This window comes from Parasteatoda tepidariorum, chromosome 12 (assembly GCF_982258835.1).
Source record: "Parasteatoda tepidariorum strain Cologne lab strain chromosome 12, Ptep-v5.0, whole genome shotgun sequence".
Lineage (NCBI taxonomy): Eukaryota > Metazoa > Arthropoda > Arachnida > Araneae > Theridiidae > Parasteatoda > Parasteatoda tepidariorum.
Window position 1 is genome coordinate 63,225,073 of NC_141766.1, and position 17,711 is coordinate 63,242,783.

General features: G+C 31.7%; 1 long non-coding RNA gene across 1 annotated transcript in view; it reads right to left on the reverse strand.

The window, feature by feature from the left end:
* The window catches only part of LOC139427247 (uncharacterized), a 64,631-nt gene extending 55,559 nt beyond the window's left edge, over positions 1–9,072 (reverse strand). Inside the window, exon 1 of the long non-coding RNA XR_011638385.2 lies at positions 6,932–9,072. This is a non-coding gene — a long non-coding RNA (uncharacterized LOC139427247). The remainder of the gene's footprint in view (positions 1–6,931) is intronic.
* Positions 9,073–17,711: the final 8,639 nt, after the last annotated feature.

Sequence of the window (17,711 nt, forward strand, 5' to 3'; positions counted from 1 at the left end):
TTAAATTTTTTTGTTTTATCTCGCTACTTCATTTTAATTTTCTCTAGTAATGTTAAATGTTACAGTTGCGCTTCGGCGATTTATTACTTATTCTCACTCAGATGAATTAGTTAGAGCCCCTCACAGGGCTGATGCTAAGATAACCACCACATATGAGTATTGTTAACATAACAAAGAAATAAAGTATGTCGTTTCACTTAGAATGCTCTGCCGGATGAAACTTTTCAACTGAAATTTGCTATTCCTGGTAAGGTTATTGCTTTCTAGTCCCATTAATATTTTATGGCGGCCCAAAAACTTGTCTGAAATAGCTCCGAATAACATCAGACTCGTGAGTTCATTAAAGAAATCCTAACGTTTTGCACACAGTAGGACTTTTGAAATAAAAAGTAATAATAATGGCAAGTTAGCCTATTAAACTATAGTCACGATTTTTAAAGTGGTAGGGAGTTATAAAATAAAGTTATCAGATTCTAATTCAAATTCGACAACACTTATGAATCTTCACAATGTAACAGAAACAAAGTAGTATTTGTTTGTTATGTATTATTTATTTATGCATTTTTAATAAGCACACATATTATTAATATTTTTGCATCCGTTTTTTTTTTCTTCAAATTTCTAGACTTGATTTCATTGACTGAGGAAAAATATGAAGGTATTAATGAAAGTCTATATGTTTCAAAGAACTCAAAAATTCTCAAAACTTGCCAGACTTTTATTACCATCTTTATATTTTTCGACGCCAATAAAGTTTTTAATCTAGTATATCCTCAGTTTCTGGGGATTATTTATTTAATATTGCTAGATTACTTTCAAAATTTTACTAGTTAAAATACATAGAACCATAATAGATGGACCTGGCCCATTTTTTAAAAGAATTTAGATTGTGCCTATAAGAAATTTTTTTCAAAAAAAACAAACTTCTCTTTTTTAATTTTCTTTTATCTATATTTCAATTATTTATGTGTAGTGGAGGGCACTGCTTATATCGTCACTAAATTAAAATTCCGATTTTAATAGGTTTAGAATTCATTTTTAATGACTGTTTACTTATAAGAAATTTCTATACTTATTTCATCTGTCAAATATTTTTGTAAGTAAGGGTATTTATAGTCTTAGGCATTAAAACTTGCACGATTTAAAATGAGTATAAATTTATTTTCTCGTAATATATCTAAAATTTCATTAGGTTACACTCGGCTAAGTTTGGATATAAAAATAATTTTAATGAATATCACATTTTTAATGGACATTTATTAAATTTTTGATTCCGCTCGGCAATTTAATTTTAATGCATCTTGCGCATTTCGACATCGTTATTATTATTTGATGACGTATTTTTAAATTATAACTAAAAAAAATCTTAAAAATAACTATGATTATAGGTGTCATTTCTTGACGGCTACGGATGGTTAAGCGTCGAACTCAAGGTAAATCACTTTTTCTTCGGTGAACGATTTAACAAAATTTTTATTTATTTAGAAACGTATGTTGGGATAAGAATGTCCGGAAATAACAGCAAAAGGTAGATAACAGGCTATATTTGATGACCTATGATTGGTATTATTAAAGAACAAATTACATACACCATGTGACCGTTTGATTTGAAATTTTCTTTCATTTTTTTTCTTCTCTATATTTACATAGCTTTGATATTTTTTGCTAGTTATTTTTCGTCTACTTGTTTGAATTTTTTTATTTGAAAAACATTGCTTAAGTTAGGTTTTTTTTAACTATTAATAATAGTTTTTATATAAAATAGCGTGTAGGAAATCCAATTCACAATATTTAATTAGTACAAAATCGTCGCTATCAAAAATTTTATATTAGATGTTTTATATTAGATATTTTTAATGTGCAATTAAAAAAATACAATTACCTGAGTCAGTTCCTTTTTTAAATAATAATTAAGTTTTTTTTGTAAGAAAATGAGTATGAATTCTAATTCAATATTTAATTAGCACAAAGTTGCTGCTTTTAGAAGTTTTATTGTTTATTTAATGTATACTCTTTATTTATTTTATTTTATTTATTTTATTTTATTTATTTATTTCTTGAGTATGGAAATCTCTTCATTCTTTTTCTGGTCTTAACCCATTTGTGCCTTCCTCTCTAAAGGACATTTCCTTAAAGGGCTTTTATTATTAGAATCTACTAACAAAAATTATAATAGTTCTGTCAGCTGCAAAATATAAATATTTATATATTAAGAATCTGCGAACTTTTTAAAGTTAAACCCATTTGCGCCTTTTAAAAAGGCTTCTTCAAGGAAGAATAAAGTGATAGTACAGGGGTGTCATTATTAATATTTTTTTCTTCTAATGGGATTGTCATTCGTCCATTCAAATGGCAGATTTGTCGGTCACTCTTTCAGGGCTAACATGTTAAGTGGGCCAACGCTGCTTCCACTGCAAGGACAGAGAATATCCATGCTTTGTGCGGGAATCGAACCCAGAATCTTTCTGACGCAAGGCCAGTTACCTGACCCCTACATAGTTCGGTTGGCGTCATTATTAGTGTTCATTTTTCGAAAGAACAAAGTTGTTCGCTCTACTACAATTATTTGGTGTACAAATATTTATATTCGGTCTTCATCAGTTAACACGCTCTGCTCTTTAAGACTTGAACTTGCACTTGAACTAGGGTAGCATACAGAGTGCCTGCCCGCCAAGAGGACAATTGACTCTTTCATATACGATGGTGACCGTGGGCAACTGGAATAATGACGATGCAGATATAGGAGTTCCACAGGGGGCTGTGGATGTCTTGGTAGGTGTGGCTTGGTGGAATATACACTTGGTATAAGCAATTATCTAACACTCTTTCTGATGTATGTGATTTTCATTTATCGACCATCTTTTGTGTCTAGACGTTAGTGTATAACTACCACAATGTTGCAAAACTCAATATGTTTGTAACTCAATGTTTTTAATATTGCATGATGTATGGGATAGTGCCCAGTTTTATTAAATAAAGCAAGCAAGTCTAGACGTTAGTGCCGAAACTTGGTTGGTAACGGAAAGAGAAACCCACTTTATCTTATGGGGTCCGATTGTCGGAAGACCCAAAGCCGTCCCTGGTCACCCCGCTCTCCTGATTTAAGCAGTGTGGATTTCTTTCCTTCGGGAGCACTGAAAAGTGACGCAGCACTAGTGGCTTCCGAAAAGTTTTCAAAATCGCCTGTGCTGTTGTGGATATCAAACAAAATTCAAGTGTATTTAAACAAGTTCATCAATCCATGGCTCGACCAAGGGTGAAAGCTAGATGCTGGCAGTTCAGTTAGAACTAGTTTTTGGGAGGATAATATTTTCTCTAAAGAAATCAGCAATATCTAGTTATTTTTCTTGAAAGAAGCAGTTTTATATGTATGCTATGATTGTAAAAACATTCCTGGATATTTCCGAAATTTTATTTTTGCTCGAAAAAAATGCTGGAATAAAATGTCTTTCGTGACAGTTTTTTCTTTTTTCCGTCTCTTGATATATATATATATATATATATATATATATATATATATATATATATATATATATATATATATATATATATATCTGGGCACGTCGGTGTAACGCATGCATCGCTAGCAGTAGTGAAAACTTAGAACATCTTTTGTGACATTTTCGCGTATCATCTCCACAGCACATGCATAATCTCTGACCAATAAATATTTCAGATTGATCTTTGTTTCTTTTGTATCTTTCATACTACTTTCCTATGAAGTTTTCGACCGTGCGTTGCTATGTATCTTTGCCCCCTACCTCCCTTTAAAATCTGTCCTCATAACACTGGGGCACCCTGTATTAGACAAGTTTTTGTACTCCTACATTTCTCGAACTTACAAGGATTATTCGTTTTGAACAAAAACTTTTACAAAGTTAAAATTCCAAAAATTTCTGAATTTTGTTTGATTTTATCATCATTTAAAAAGCTTCACGACAAAATGTCTGGAGTAAATTAATTGTTATACATGCATTTCTAAAACATTTATTTGAACAGATGGGCAAAATAACTTTAAAAAAAATTTATGAAATCAAGAGTAGTGGTAGAAAAATTCAAAATTCGCCACTACTTGAAGAATAAGAAATCTGACACAAAAGTTGATATCTCTGAGACACTGTGATGATATAAAAAGAGCCGTTACGTAAAAATTGGAAAGGTAGCCATTTAAGAAAAAAAATTTAAAAAGCAGTCGAAAAAGATGGAGGAAACGAAATATTTTAATTAATTTTTGTTAACCACAAATAGTTGTAAATTAATATTTGTATTTCAAGTGATCAACTAAATTTCTAAAATTAACTTGAAATTAAAGCCAATAAAACCTCATAAAAATTTTGACCTCATAAAATGATCATAATCATGACCTCATAAAAATTTTGCCTCCACTTTCTAAATTTTTTCAGACTGTAGCCTCAGAAGCTTTACCAAAGTGGATGTTTCTTTGTATTCTTAGCTTATTTTAAAGGTTTTATGTATAGCGCGTAAAAAAGGAAAAAAAAAACGATTATTCTGAATTTTCTTTGATTTAATCATCGGATTTTCATATTCTCGAACTCAATCTTAATCTCTCGATGGGTGTGATCTCAAATATATTAGTTAATAAGCACAGACAATATTTTAAGTTACAAAATTATACACAAAAACGTACTTTCTCTGCATAAGCATATAGTTTTTCGATGGATTTGGATTCTTGACCCCTAAAATGTAGGGGATAGCGTCTGGGAAAATTGGTCCCAATAGTTCGGTCAGGTGAGAGCTCCTAAGTTTGGACCCCGTCGTTTTAATTTTACTTTTTGGGTATTTCGCTATATCTCAAGTACTTTTTAAGCGAATTAAACAAATTTTAAACACAATTGTAAAATTCGTTTATCCAAAGATAATTCCATGCAAAATATAACTTTTAGTAAATATTTATTATTTCTGTTATTTTATTTAATAATGGTCGAAAAATTTTTGAAATGTGAGGTATACAACTTTTTACGTCATTTTAAAGAATGTAGTTTTACATGGCAAAATACGAAATTTAAGCGAAATTGGTCAAATATTTCCCGAGAAATTAAAAAAGTCAGATACTTAAAATTTGATTTCTCATTAACAATTCGACCGATTTTGCCCAAGTTTTGCATTTTGCAATGTGAAATTACGTTCTTTAAAATGATGCAAAAAATGATCTAGCTTACAATTCAAAAATTCTTTGACCATTATTAAATAAAATAATAAAAAAAATAAATATTTATCAAAAACTATCTTTTGCATGGAATTATCTTTTGATAAACAAATTTTATAATTGAGTGTAAAAACTTTTTAATTTGCTTAAAAAGTACTCAAGATATAGCGAAATATCCAGAAAGTAAAATTAAAATTATATACATTATATATATATATATATATCAAATGGAAAACATAAAAATATTTTCTTTTCGTAAATAAAAATATTATGAATAGTTAAAATATACATATATATGTGCTAGTTGACATTCTTTTACTATTACCTTATTACCTTGCAAAATCTCATTATAATTTTGAGGAGAATCGCGAATTTTGTGAAACATGCCCTACTCTAGTTTTAACGCAATTACTGTTAATTCTAGATTCGATGCTTTTTCTGAATTAGGCTTTGAAATTAATTGTTTGCGGCGAAGGAAGAAGAACTATTCAGAAAAAATAGATGAAAGCACAAGCTGAGGGAAGAATAATGGTATTTTTGGAAATTGATATTCTGCAATTACATTCAGAGGTTTAATTAGAAATTTGATAAATTAATGTTAGCTATGTAATCACGTAAAGCTTGAGTAAGGCACACTCTATCGATTTTTAAAATTCATTTAAATAATAACGAAATAAATTTGAAATGCATCATTTAATTTTTTTTTACGATCATGCAGATCGGGTTTTTACAAAAACAGTTGTTTTTAATTAAATGTTTTCGTTAATAAGTACATAAAATTTTCCCAAAAAATTATAAACACTTCGCATGTTTTTAATATAATAATCTTATCTTCAATGTAAAATAAATTAACAAAGCACATAAGCGGATTTGACTTATATTCACATGGGCTTTATATAATATTCAATTTTAAAAGCAGCCAAAAAGTCAAAAGTAGTAGTGCATTTAGTAATACACTAAAGAGATAATCTATACTGTCAGCTTTCAGAATATTTAATAATAATCTCGATCTCATAAATAAATATCTTTATCTCGTGAGAATAATTTAGATTTTCTTACTGCGCTGAAAATCTCTTTTGTAAACAAAGCTCTGCTTCACAATATATGTTATTGAGTCATGAATAATTTTTATTATCATTTTATTACTCTTCCGCAGTTAAACAAATAGAATAAATAAGTGAAAAGTAAGCATATTATTTAATAATATTAAAATAAATAAATTATTCATTAATTATTTAATAAATTATTTACGATTGAAATAAAAATATTTAAATTAATTAATTAATAAATAAATTATTTAAAATGAAGAAATCATGATATTTTCCATACAGCCATCGAATAATTTTTACTATAACTCTCTTGCGGTAAACAAATAAAATAAATTATAAAAAAACAACATAGACGCAAGCTGCTCTCATTACATGTGCTACGAGAAAAAAAGAGGGCAAAGGGGGAAATAGAAAAGAGAGAAGAAACAAAAAAGACAAGTTAAAATCTTAATTATACTTGGGATTAGTTAAACTACTGTTTTAATAACCCCAATTATTTAGAAAACTTAAGGATTATTAAAACAATGATAAGCGGTAAATTAACGGATCCTTAAAAAGTATGATGAACTAGGCAAGCTCTGGTCAGAAAAAAAAAGTTTTCTTGCATTCAAAGATGGAAACGAGATTCAAATAAATAAACAAACAAATTAATTAAATGAAATAAAATAAAAAATAGATTACTTAAGGAAATAAATTTTTAAAAAAATCTGCTTACCCTCGATTTCAAGTATCAGTAATTGTAGTCCGTGAGAAAGTATTAATCACTGAAGTACACAAAGCTCCTTTATTACTCGATGTATAACACTGAGTACATTCTGAAAAATAAAAACCCGATAGCTTTACCCCACGAATCGAAAAGGTAAACATGATATGTACGATTAAGAGCTACTAAACCCTAATTAGACAAACTGCCCTTTATTCCAGCCAACAGGAGTCCAGAAAAGCCTGAATCTAACAAATTACCCTCAACTTCTCTCAATTATTATTCTCGTCTACCCTGGACACCAAATCCAAAGCTTCCTACGTGCGGAAACTTTACCTGAATATGTCCTGTTTACCGGCTGTCCCCAGAGAAGGAAGCAAAAGTACCTCAAATTTTGGAAATTTATGACTTTGAATGCAAAGGTCTTGATCTGAGCATCAATCTTTCTGCCAGATATACCTTTTTAAACAGGGATAACCGTTCGAATAATGGAGGTGCGGGCATTGACAAAATGGGGCGAACACGGAGCTTTTATCAAAGCAGATGTATTCGATATCGTTCAACAATAGACGAAGTATCCACGGAAAATCGAAATAATTTGGCACAGAAAAGTGGCAGTGACTGAGGATTGCGATATAAATCATGAAATCAATGTTTAACCATTTCTACGATAAGATAAATTCATGCAGTACTTTGTAAAACTGTTTAGCTGTATCACGATAGTAAGATTCCACCACGATAAAAATTAAACAGAAAATAACTGTTTTTTAAGTTTTATGTATTTGGAAAGAAATAACAAGTTTCCTTGCGGTTTAGAGGACTTTATACCATGGAAGAAAATTTGCTAGGAAAATTCCGTTTAACCTAAATTAATACCTTAAAGTTCAGAGAAAAGTGAATTCGCGTGAAACTTGGGTGAATCATGAAATTTCAAATAATGAAAAAATATTTTTAAGATGTCTAAGTGCAAGCACATTATCGCAGGATAACTTCCTCACTGCTTAATTCAAATTTTCCTGCCATAGTTTGTTAGCATTTTGATATATCACGAGAAAAAAAAAATCAGTATTTGAGACTTAGTGGTTTATTCTAGGTTTACCAAGACTCACTTTTTTTGTTTTAAATTAGTTACGTGGTTTGAAAGTTAAGCAGATTATTGCATTATAACTTCCCTACTGCATAATCCTGATTTATCCTGGTATAATTCGTTTGAATTTTGATATTTCGGAAAAAAAATCAGTATTATTTTTTCTAGAACTCACTTTTTCTATTTTTAAATTTTAATTAAATTAATGAGAATTTAATGAGAGAAAGGTGCCCCATATAGCACAATTTGCGAAATCTATTATATTGCTAACTTTATGTTCTATATTCATTCTTATTAATAGAATGAGTAAAAATTTAGCGAAAATTAATTTTAGTTTTTGACCTAAATTCTCTAGAGCAATTATTGGATAGGGCACGCGGAAGTTTATGGCATGTTCACTGAAGAAAAAAAATCTCTTACGAATAAAAAAGAATACTTTGTTATAAATTAGAAGTAAGGTATTATTAACCCTTTGACGCAGAATGTTTTCATACTTCTTTCAATATTTTGTATTAATTTAGGTTAAAGTAAGTTAAAAATTTTATATTCAGCATTTAATAATTTATGGTTACGAAATATACCATAAAAATACCGGTGTCTTTTCTGAGTTAAAGTTGAAATCTTCCTAGCACGGCTCCTTTCCCATCAATAATTTTTCAATCTGCACTTATTTGTTATTTAGATCTAAGAAAAACAGTTACTATTCATCATTGAAATTTCTTTAATTTGCTAAATTGATAAATTTTTGAATATGAATGAAAAAAAAAATTTCAAACTACTTTTTTTATTTTTTATATTTTAGTTTATTCTGATGATCTAACAGATTTTTTTTCGTTACTATAGACCATTTTTTGCAGTTAGAAAATACCAAAATATATTTTTGATTGAAATTAGGGGGTCTGAAAAATATATCTAAAAATATATAATGCCCCATCTGCGTCAAAGGGAGGGTAAAAATGAGGATAAAACAATGTCTTAAATGTTCAATACATAACTAAGCTATTGGATCGGAACTCAAATATTCTTAAAAAAATAGCCTAAAAAACGATCAAAAGAATACGTTGTTAAGTTTACTTAATTCCAAAGTCAAGGAATAAAACTGTTTAACTAAGTCGACACATAAAAATGATTAGACAAAACAGTTTTATGTTTTAGTGTACCCACCCAGAAAAATAATAAACGCCCCATGAACATTTTCCTTAGATACAACAAGTATATGCGAATGCATTGAAAAATCACCAGTAAAGCTCGAGGAAAATGTTGTATCGAAAGTTCTAGAATGCCACAGGTGATGATAGCTAATGTAATTTAGATGGCCTAAGGAAGATTTCGACTTCATATGGGAGGATGTTTTCAATGTATAAGGATGTCTGGGCCACGTGAGATGCAAATGGTAATTGCATTTTGATCACTATGGGCGTTCTGTTGTTTTAACACATCTTCACTTTATGTTATACATTAGATTTGTTTTTTTCCGCGACGTTCGTTCAACCATATTTCCAGCCCACCTTTTATTTAGCTTCACTGTGATATTTATTTCATTGGATTTTTTTTTTTTTATTCCTCTGGGGAAAATAGTTTAGAAATTTTGAGGAAAATAATTACACATTTCTGCTTGCGCTTTGATCGAGTCTTCAACAGTATCAACTTTTGTCGGTTTTTCACTATATTATTAAATCTGCTCATGAAAGGATAAACCTTTATTTCCGAAATAAATTGCATTAATGGTTGTGAGAATGTTGCCGACAACAGAAATCGTAGCTGCTAACTTATGCGCTTTTTTTCTAAAGATTTTTTCTCAGTGGCGGTAAATGAAAAGAGGGGAAGTATTTAAAACAATTAAAAATGTTTTTATTCTCTCCGCCTTGAGGGGTCATAGTACTCTCGGAAATATTTTTTTTTTAAACTAAAGGAAAATAAAATCTTTAGTTGCTTTACATGCACATTTAATTGACAATGACTAATAAATTTTTAAAATCTTAGTAATATTGCACAGTTTAAAAAAAAAATGTAAAAAATTTCCCCCTTTTTTAAATAGTTGAGATTTTTTTTTTTTTTTTGAGTTTACATATTTATCAAAACTTTTCTCCTGAGCCAACGCGCCTCCTAATGAAGTGAAGCAGGTTCGAAACGCAGCAATGGCTGGTTGATCCGATTACTGCTCCCGGCTTGCACTGACCACAGTGCTGACGTAAAACATCCTCAGTGGTACCCGGATCACGGTAAGATTGCCTTTGCAGTTTGGCTAACCCTTGGAGGTTTTCGTGGTTTTTCTCTCCGGGTAGTGAAAATGCGTGTTAGTACCATCGAAAAGTCCTACAGAAAGGCTTGTTCGTCCCAATGTTTGATCCAGTTATTCCCCTGTCTTCTAGGTTCGGTGCAAAAATATTTTATTCTAATATATTTCTCTCAGTTTACTAATGAAGTTGATTGCAAAGAATTTTTTCGCTTAAAATACGAATAATTAACAAAGAGTGTCATGGTGGTAATTGGGATTGAATAATTAAAAAAACAAAAACGAATTGAGTGTTCTTACCATTTTTTACATTTTTAGCACCCTAGGGCATCCCTTCATTAGCCGTAAACTCAGAATCGGGTCGACTGTTCAGGGTTGGATATATAAAATGTAATCTAACATTATTAAATAATATAATGAAACATTCATTTGCTTAATGATTACAATATTTACTACTATATATTCGTGCAATCATTTGCTGTACATCATTTGCAACATTTTCTGTAACTAGTTATGCCCAAAATTAAGGAAAAAATGTCAAAAGTATAGAACATACGGATATACTATCAAATTAATAATATTTAAAACCTTTATTCAATGAAAAGTTTTATTAAGTATACGAAGCTGTTTGTTAGAAAGTTTACTTTTAAGTTCTACTTTCAAATGTAGCCTAAATAGTGTTGCTTAAATATGTAAATAATGTTAGCAGGGCTTCTAACGTTCCACCAAAACAATGAAGTTTATTATATAAAATGCGTGCCATGTTTTTTTTCTTTTAAAAAAAATTGTGATAAAAATGTTCCCGATTACCAAAATATTTCGGTAACTAAAATACTTATCGAGAAATTTAACATCTACTAAGTGAGAGTTGTTCAAATTGCAGGGAAATTTCCACTTGTTTATTACTGGTTGAAATTTTTTGACAGATTACTGGAAACTCTGTAATATCTATTCTTCAACTTAACTTATGAGCATAACAATTAATGTTGTGGTATTTTTAAGTGCAGGAAAAAATCGTAAAAACTTTTTCTTGATCAGTTTTTTTCTTTCCCTAACAGTGTAAACATAGTGGAAAGCAAAAATTTGTGGCTTATCAACTAAAACTACATATTTTTTCTCTCGTAAAGTTACTCAGTAACTTTGCAATATTTGTGACTGAGCTTTAATGGAATAAGAATATTTACAATATAATCATAGAAATAATAATGACATAAGCTTTATATCATTCTGAAAATGTACTAGTCCATAAATTTATTTCCGGGTTGTGGTTGATGGCAAAAACATTCCCTTTGCAAGCTCAGACAAAGAGTGGAAAAGAGGTACATTTTACAACCTACTGAACACAGTCGAGTAACTAAACAAGGTGAGAGATATATGTTACCATGGCGAAAAGCCACATGTGCTCCACTGAAACTTTGTTTGAACCATTCCCCCAGTCTTATTCGTATTGAAGAGGGAGAGACTTTATGTAAAGCCATTAATCTTCATCGGCCTCCTGGGGTGGCTGGCAGCCATTGTGGACGTTGACAGTCTTCCCGTTGTGAAACCCGCGGGGACCATGAATGGTTACCGGACCCATGAGGGGTGTGCGGAAGTCTCACCACTCAACACAAACCCACTGACTTTTTAAAAGCTTTATATCTTGTTTGGGGGAAATAAAGAATAAGCTCATTTGATTGAACTTTATCTGTGTGAAATACACTTGACCTTCAATGAACGAATCTCTTGTTTGCACAATGTAAAATAACTTGACTAATTCTAACTTTATTTGTTCTATTGCAACTATGGAGTGTCGGACATCTAAGATATCCGTTCTTCTCTGTCTCCAATTAGTTGCTACATTTAGATCAAAAATTTTGTCCCAAATCAGTTGTAATATTTCAAAATGGTGTAGTTATAAATAACTTCCAATGCTGTTTAGTAGACCGAGACCAGAAAAATAATAGGACTGTAATGAATATAACACGCGTACTAGAATATAGTTCAATGCGATTATTAATGGAAGATTCTTTACGAAATTGGGTGTGGTTTAAGTGTGTGCGAAACTATTTAAAGCGTGTGTGGAACTATTAAGTGTGTGTGAAACTATTTTGGTACTGATTTTAAAAGGGAATGCTTGATAAGTAAATGCTGTTGTTTGATAGCTCAGCACTTTGAAATCGCTGAAAAATGTTCAACAAAATCATAAAATCGGCAGTATTAATAATCAATACAAAAATATTCAAGTGTAGCAACTAATTTGAGACAGAGGGACTAATAATTTTTTGAATGAAAATACACTGCTAAAAAAAAAAAAAAAAAATGGGAGAGCAAATGGATTTAACGAAATTACACAAATATTTCGTTTAATAACTAAGCTAAAACAAAATATCCAAATTCTTCAGTATAGCAGAAAACAGCAGAAGAAAATTTTATATTCAAGTAAAAGTTGATGACTTCAAAAATCAGAAAAAGGATTTAAGTGCAGAAATCTTGATTTCGCAGAATTGTCTCTCATTATTTCAGTAATAAAATTCAACCTTTTGTTGTGAGGAAAATATACTTAAGAAGGTCACCAGACGAGGTGGTTCACCAGAATTCGAGGGTTTTTTTGTATTATCGAGGTACAAGAATTGGGTGAACACAAAGAAGTGTAGCAGACGCTGTTGAAGTGATAAGAAATGACATTGTAAGACTGTGGAATCGCTTCCGTGAGACAGAGCATGTTTGACCTCATCCAGGATAAGGTCGTCCACGCCTTATCACAACGAATAATGACTGATATTTCCACTTAACAGCTCATCCAAACAAAACTGTCAATACCATGCTAATTCAAAGACAGGCAACAGTACAAAAGGTCTCAAGACAAATAATTCAAAATCAGCTTCATGAGGATGGCATATATGCACGCAGGCCAATGGTGTGTATTCCCTTGACAGCCAGACATGGGGCTGCCCGAAGAAAGTGTCTGCTGAACATGGAGATTAGATGCAAAGTGATTGGAGTCGTGTGTTGTTTTCGGTCGAGTCCCGATTCAATTAAGAGGGTGACACTAGGCGTGCTTTGGTATAGAGAAAAAGGGGAGCTCGAAATAACCCTATATTCTCATAATATAGACGAGATGGTTTGATTGTATGAGTTGGAATCCGCATAGGTGAACGTACGGACCTGCTATTTTTCCTTCGGAAAGCTAATTTGCTGACTCAAAGGTATGCAGACGAGATCGTGAGACCCCATCGAAATCGGCTGTAGCCATCTGTGATCTTGCACTCCATCTGTGATCTTACACTGTAGCCATCTGTGATTCCTTTCTTTTAATACAGGATAATGTCAGACCCCATACAGCTAGTCTAGAGGAGAACTTTCTCTTAGCTGAAACAATATATCGACCAGCATGTTTTCCTGATATTGTTTCGCTCGAGAAGCACTCGGATGACGTGTTGCTGCACGACCAAGACCTCCTGTTACTGTCCAAGACTTGAAGTCTTGGAGATCACACTTCGTCAAGAGTGGAACAGTGTTCACCAAAGTCTCATCGGTAACCTCATCGCATCCATGCAAAATAGATGTGAAGCAGTCTTATCAGTTCGGGGGATTATATACCATATTTAACATTCTGTGGCTCACACACACACATTTCCGAACAAGCAGTTTTTATTTTACATGTTATCAAATTGTTGCCTTGAAATATTTCTTGTTTTTTATACCATTGCAAATAATTAAAGTTCCCACACAAATTTTTTTTTCATGTATTACGTTTTGTTATGCCCATGCATGGCTATCGCGCAAATGTTTTATAACTTTTTTGTTCGCTCCCTTAATTTTTTTGAGTAATGTATTTTAGAATATATTGCCGTTAAGCAAGTTAAATTTCTCAGTGATTTGTAAATGAAAATTTTTAAGCCCGTGATAAATTCTAGGACTCAAAAATTTCAAAATAATAATAGTTCCTGGTGCTCCAAAATCCGTAAAAAACAAACTTTAGGGATTATAAAAGTAATGCTTAAAGAGAAATGTGAAAACTTAGTATAGAATAGATTCCGGGATCGGAAACCTGTGAAAATCGTGGTAAATTCATGCAAGTTTCAATGTCACGCTTCTCAAGACATTATCAATTTGCTAAAGAAAAAAAAATTGATTTGTGCTTCTGATCACTTTCGTAGTGACGACAGACCGAGCTATGATGTCTTCCTTTCGTTTTCTCTACATTCAGAGCCAGCATGTGGTTTTCGAAATTTTCCTCCTCTCAATATGATTTGCGACTTTGTGTTAAGTTTTAATCCTCTTGATGATTTTTATTTCTCTGAATCAAATGTTAGAACACTCTTTATACGAGGTCGAAATTATGAGTAGTAGAAAAATGGGGGGTCTTGGTTGAGTTCAGTGACCGCTTCTATATCCATTTCAATAGTATAGGTAGGCTACTGACTTTAGTCCATCTTCGGTGATACCCCTCCTCTTCTTCTACTGTTGATTTTTGGAGAAAAAGTGTCTTATCGCTATAATAGAATTATTTAATTTTTGAGACTTCAATCTTTAAACAATTGCAAGCATTAAATTGTTTTGGTGTGAAGTTATACCAACGGATAGCTGACATGCTCTTGATGCTTTCGATGATAATGTTAAGATCAGCAGTTGTTTGGGTATATTAACATGAACTTTGTCTACATTATTGTCCATAAAATTAGTCAAATTTGCTGCGATGAGGAGAATAGGACTGACAAGCAATACTCATCATAGTGGTCGCTTTGCAGCCAAAATGTGCCACCTCAATCGAGCTGTTATTATTCAAATAATAGACCTTGAAGGTCAGTATACTCTCAGGATCACTACATTGAGCCATGATCATCAGATCACTATATAGAGTCGTGGAGGCTCAGGGGATAGAGATTTCTCCTTTCAATGAGGGAAACCGGGTTCGAATCCCAGAGATGGCTGGATGATACGCATCCGGCTTACGCCGACCACAGTGCTGACGTAAAATATCCTCAGTTATAGACGGATCATGGGTTAGAGTATCCTTTTTTTAAAGCTAACGGTGTAAAATTTTCGTGGTTTTCCTATGTAACATAATTGCGATTTAGCTCCATCAAAAAGTCCTCCACGTAGGCAAATTTCTGCCTCTACTCGATCAAGGAGTTCCCTTGTCTTCTGGATTGTGTTCAAAAGTACAATGCTAAGGAATTGAACATTAGTAGTCGTAATCACAAAATTGGGTTGGCTGTTCAACGACAAAAATATAATATAAAATCAAATATACATTAAAGCACTCAATATTTTTAATTTCAACTAAAAAATTTTGAACAATAGAAGTGTATGTGGTAATATAATAATAACAATAAATATAAAATATCCCAACTTGCCCTGCATTTAGTCCGCAAGATTTAAAATGTTCAACTGTTCAAAACTTATCAAGACTTTTTTCTTCTTCATATATCTCAACCTAGACGTATAATAGTGATACGCCTTGAGCTCAACAATTGTCTTCTTTTATTTACTACGGTAACTTGATTCTGAAGTTTTCCAATATGTAAGAATAAATATTTTGAAATCAGGTTTATGTTGTAGGTTTATTGAACGGTTTTTGGTATGTGAGTTTTAACGTGAAATGTCTATCCCTAAACAAAACTTATTTCTAAATCCTTACTTTTTGGGAGCAAAACATTGAAAAAACAAATTTTTTGCAGAGTTTAGGTTTTCACATTAAAATGAACCTTAGTATTATTTCAAAATTGATTCTTTACTGGCTTCCAAATAAAAAGAATAATGATAAAACCCAATGAAAACATCTTTTTACCAGAGTAAAAAGCGTGATGTTTTTTACCAACAATGCTCGTAAAAATTATTCCGTAAAAAAATTGCTTCAAGTCATTCAACAGTGAATGTGTGGAACCTCCGAATTTTTTTTCTCTTCCTGTAAATATTTTCCTCAACGTTTGGTGTTATTCCGGAACCGGATCAATAATGGTCTGGGGAGCTTAACAATATAATGGCGTCACCCGCGTCGTACGCATCTATGAAACTATGGATAAATATATTTAAAATATTTATGGAATTTAGCATGCTAGTTTATGCACGCAAAAAGATACTTTGTAAATGGGTGTTTCCATAGGATCCTTAAGCACATGTTCAAAATTGTGACTAGTTGGCTTATAACTAAGAAGATTACAACTACACGAGTTAATCATCTGACAAAATAGAACACCTTTGGGAATTGTTGGATAGCCATGATTAGAATAAAGGACTATAAAGAAGATCACAAAATAACATACATTTAATTAAAATTTTGTTGTTGTTGTTGTTTTCGCATGCCAGTTTTAGGCAGAGGGGTGTGATTGTTCTTGTTTTTACAGTGGCGCCATTCATGGCCTTGAATTCGACTTCTTCCACACCCATACGTCACACCCGTTTATAGGGCGGACCCATTTATACATCCATTCATTCATCCACAGATCATAATTTTGACCTGAATCAGAGAACGATCGATCTCCAATCCAGTACCCCCAGAGATATTGATTTGTTATGGGAACATGAAGGACTTTGCGACTCGACAGATTCAACGTGCATCAGTCACTATTTACTACAAGGGAGTCTTCGGCCAGCGGAATTCGACACCTCGAACTCTCGGACATGGGCCCATCGCCCTACCGACCAGGCTATCCCTACAAATTTAAATTTTAAAAGAATCAATTGAAATATGAAGGTATTAAACAGAGACGCAAAATTATTGTAAATTTTAAGGAAATGACGACAATTAAAAATGTTTACTTATCATTCTTTTTATTGTCTTTACCTCCTTTTTTTCATTTTTTTTCTTCATTATATTATTTGAATTCTTTATAGTAAATATTGTATGAGCACATGAGGGAAAGTTTTTTTTTATTAAAATGTGTTTTGCCAGAAAGAAAAAGATTAATTTTTATGCTTCGTTCATGAATCAGATTAGAGAAAAGTTAATATAAACGTAAAAAGTATTGTTATTCAAAATAAAATAAAAAAAAAGCAAAATATTCTTTATCTCTTAATAGGTGCACTCTCTTAATCTTCTTAAAGTTGCCTCTCAGAGCACTTAAATCTATTATTTTAAGCTAAATCTACAGCGATTTCGTAAACAATCTTTCTTCTTATTTCTTTATCAACAATAATAAATCAAAAAAAAACTCACACTATTAACGTCCTGACATGAAATAAAAGTATTTAAAAAAATATTTTTACCAACGAATAATATTTCTTCAATTAAAATCGCATTTCTATCTGTATCAAAGAAAATGTCTTCTTAGTTACAAAGTTATTCTTCTAGACGGATAAAAAGAAAAGTAAGATGAATTTGTACACACATTAATGTATATGTATGTGTATATACAAAGAGTATACGGGAGGAAGAGAAAGCGGCAGCCGGTTTCGGCATTTCAGTCAGTTACAGCTGAAATCCATTAATTTGAGTCCGGACAGTGCCCCCAATACTGGAGGGTGTAAGAGGTGCCACAAAA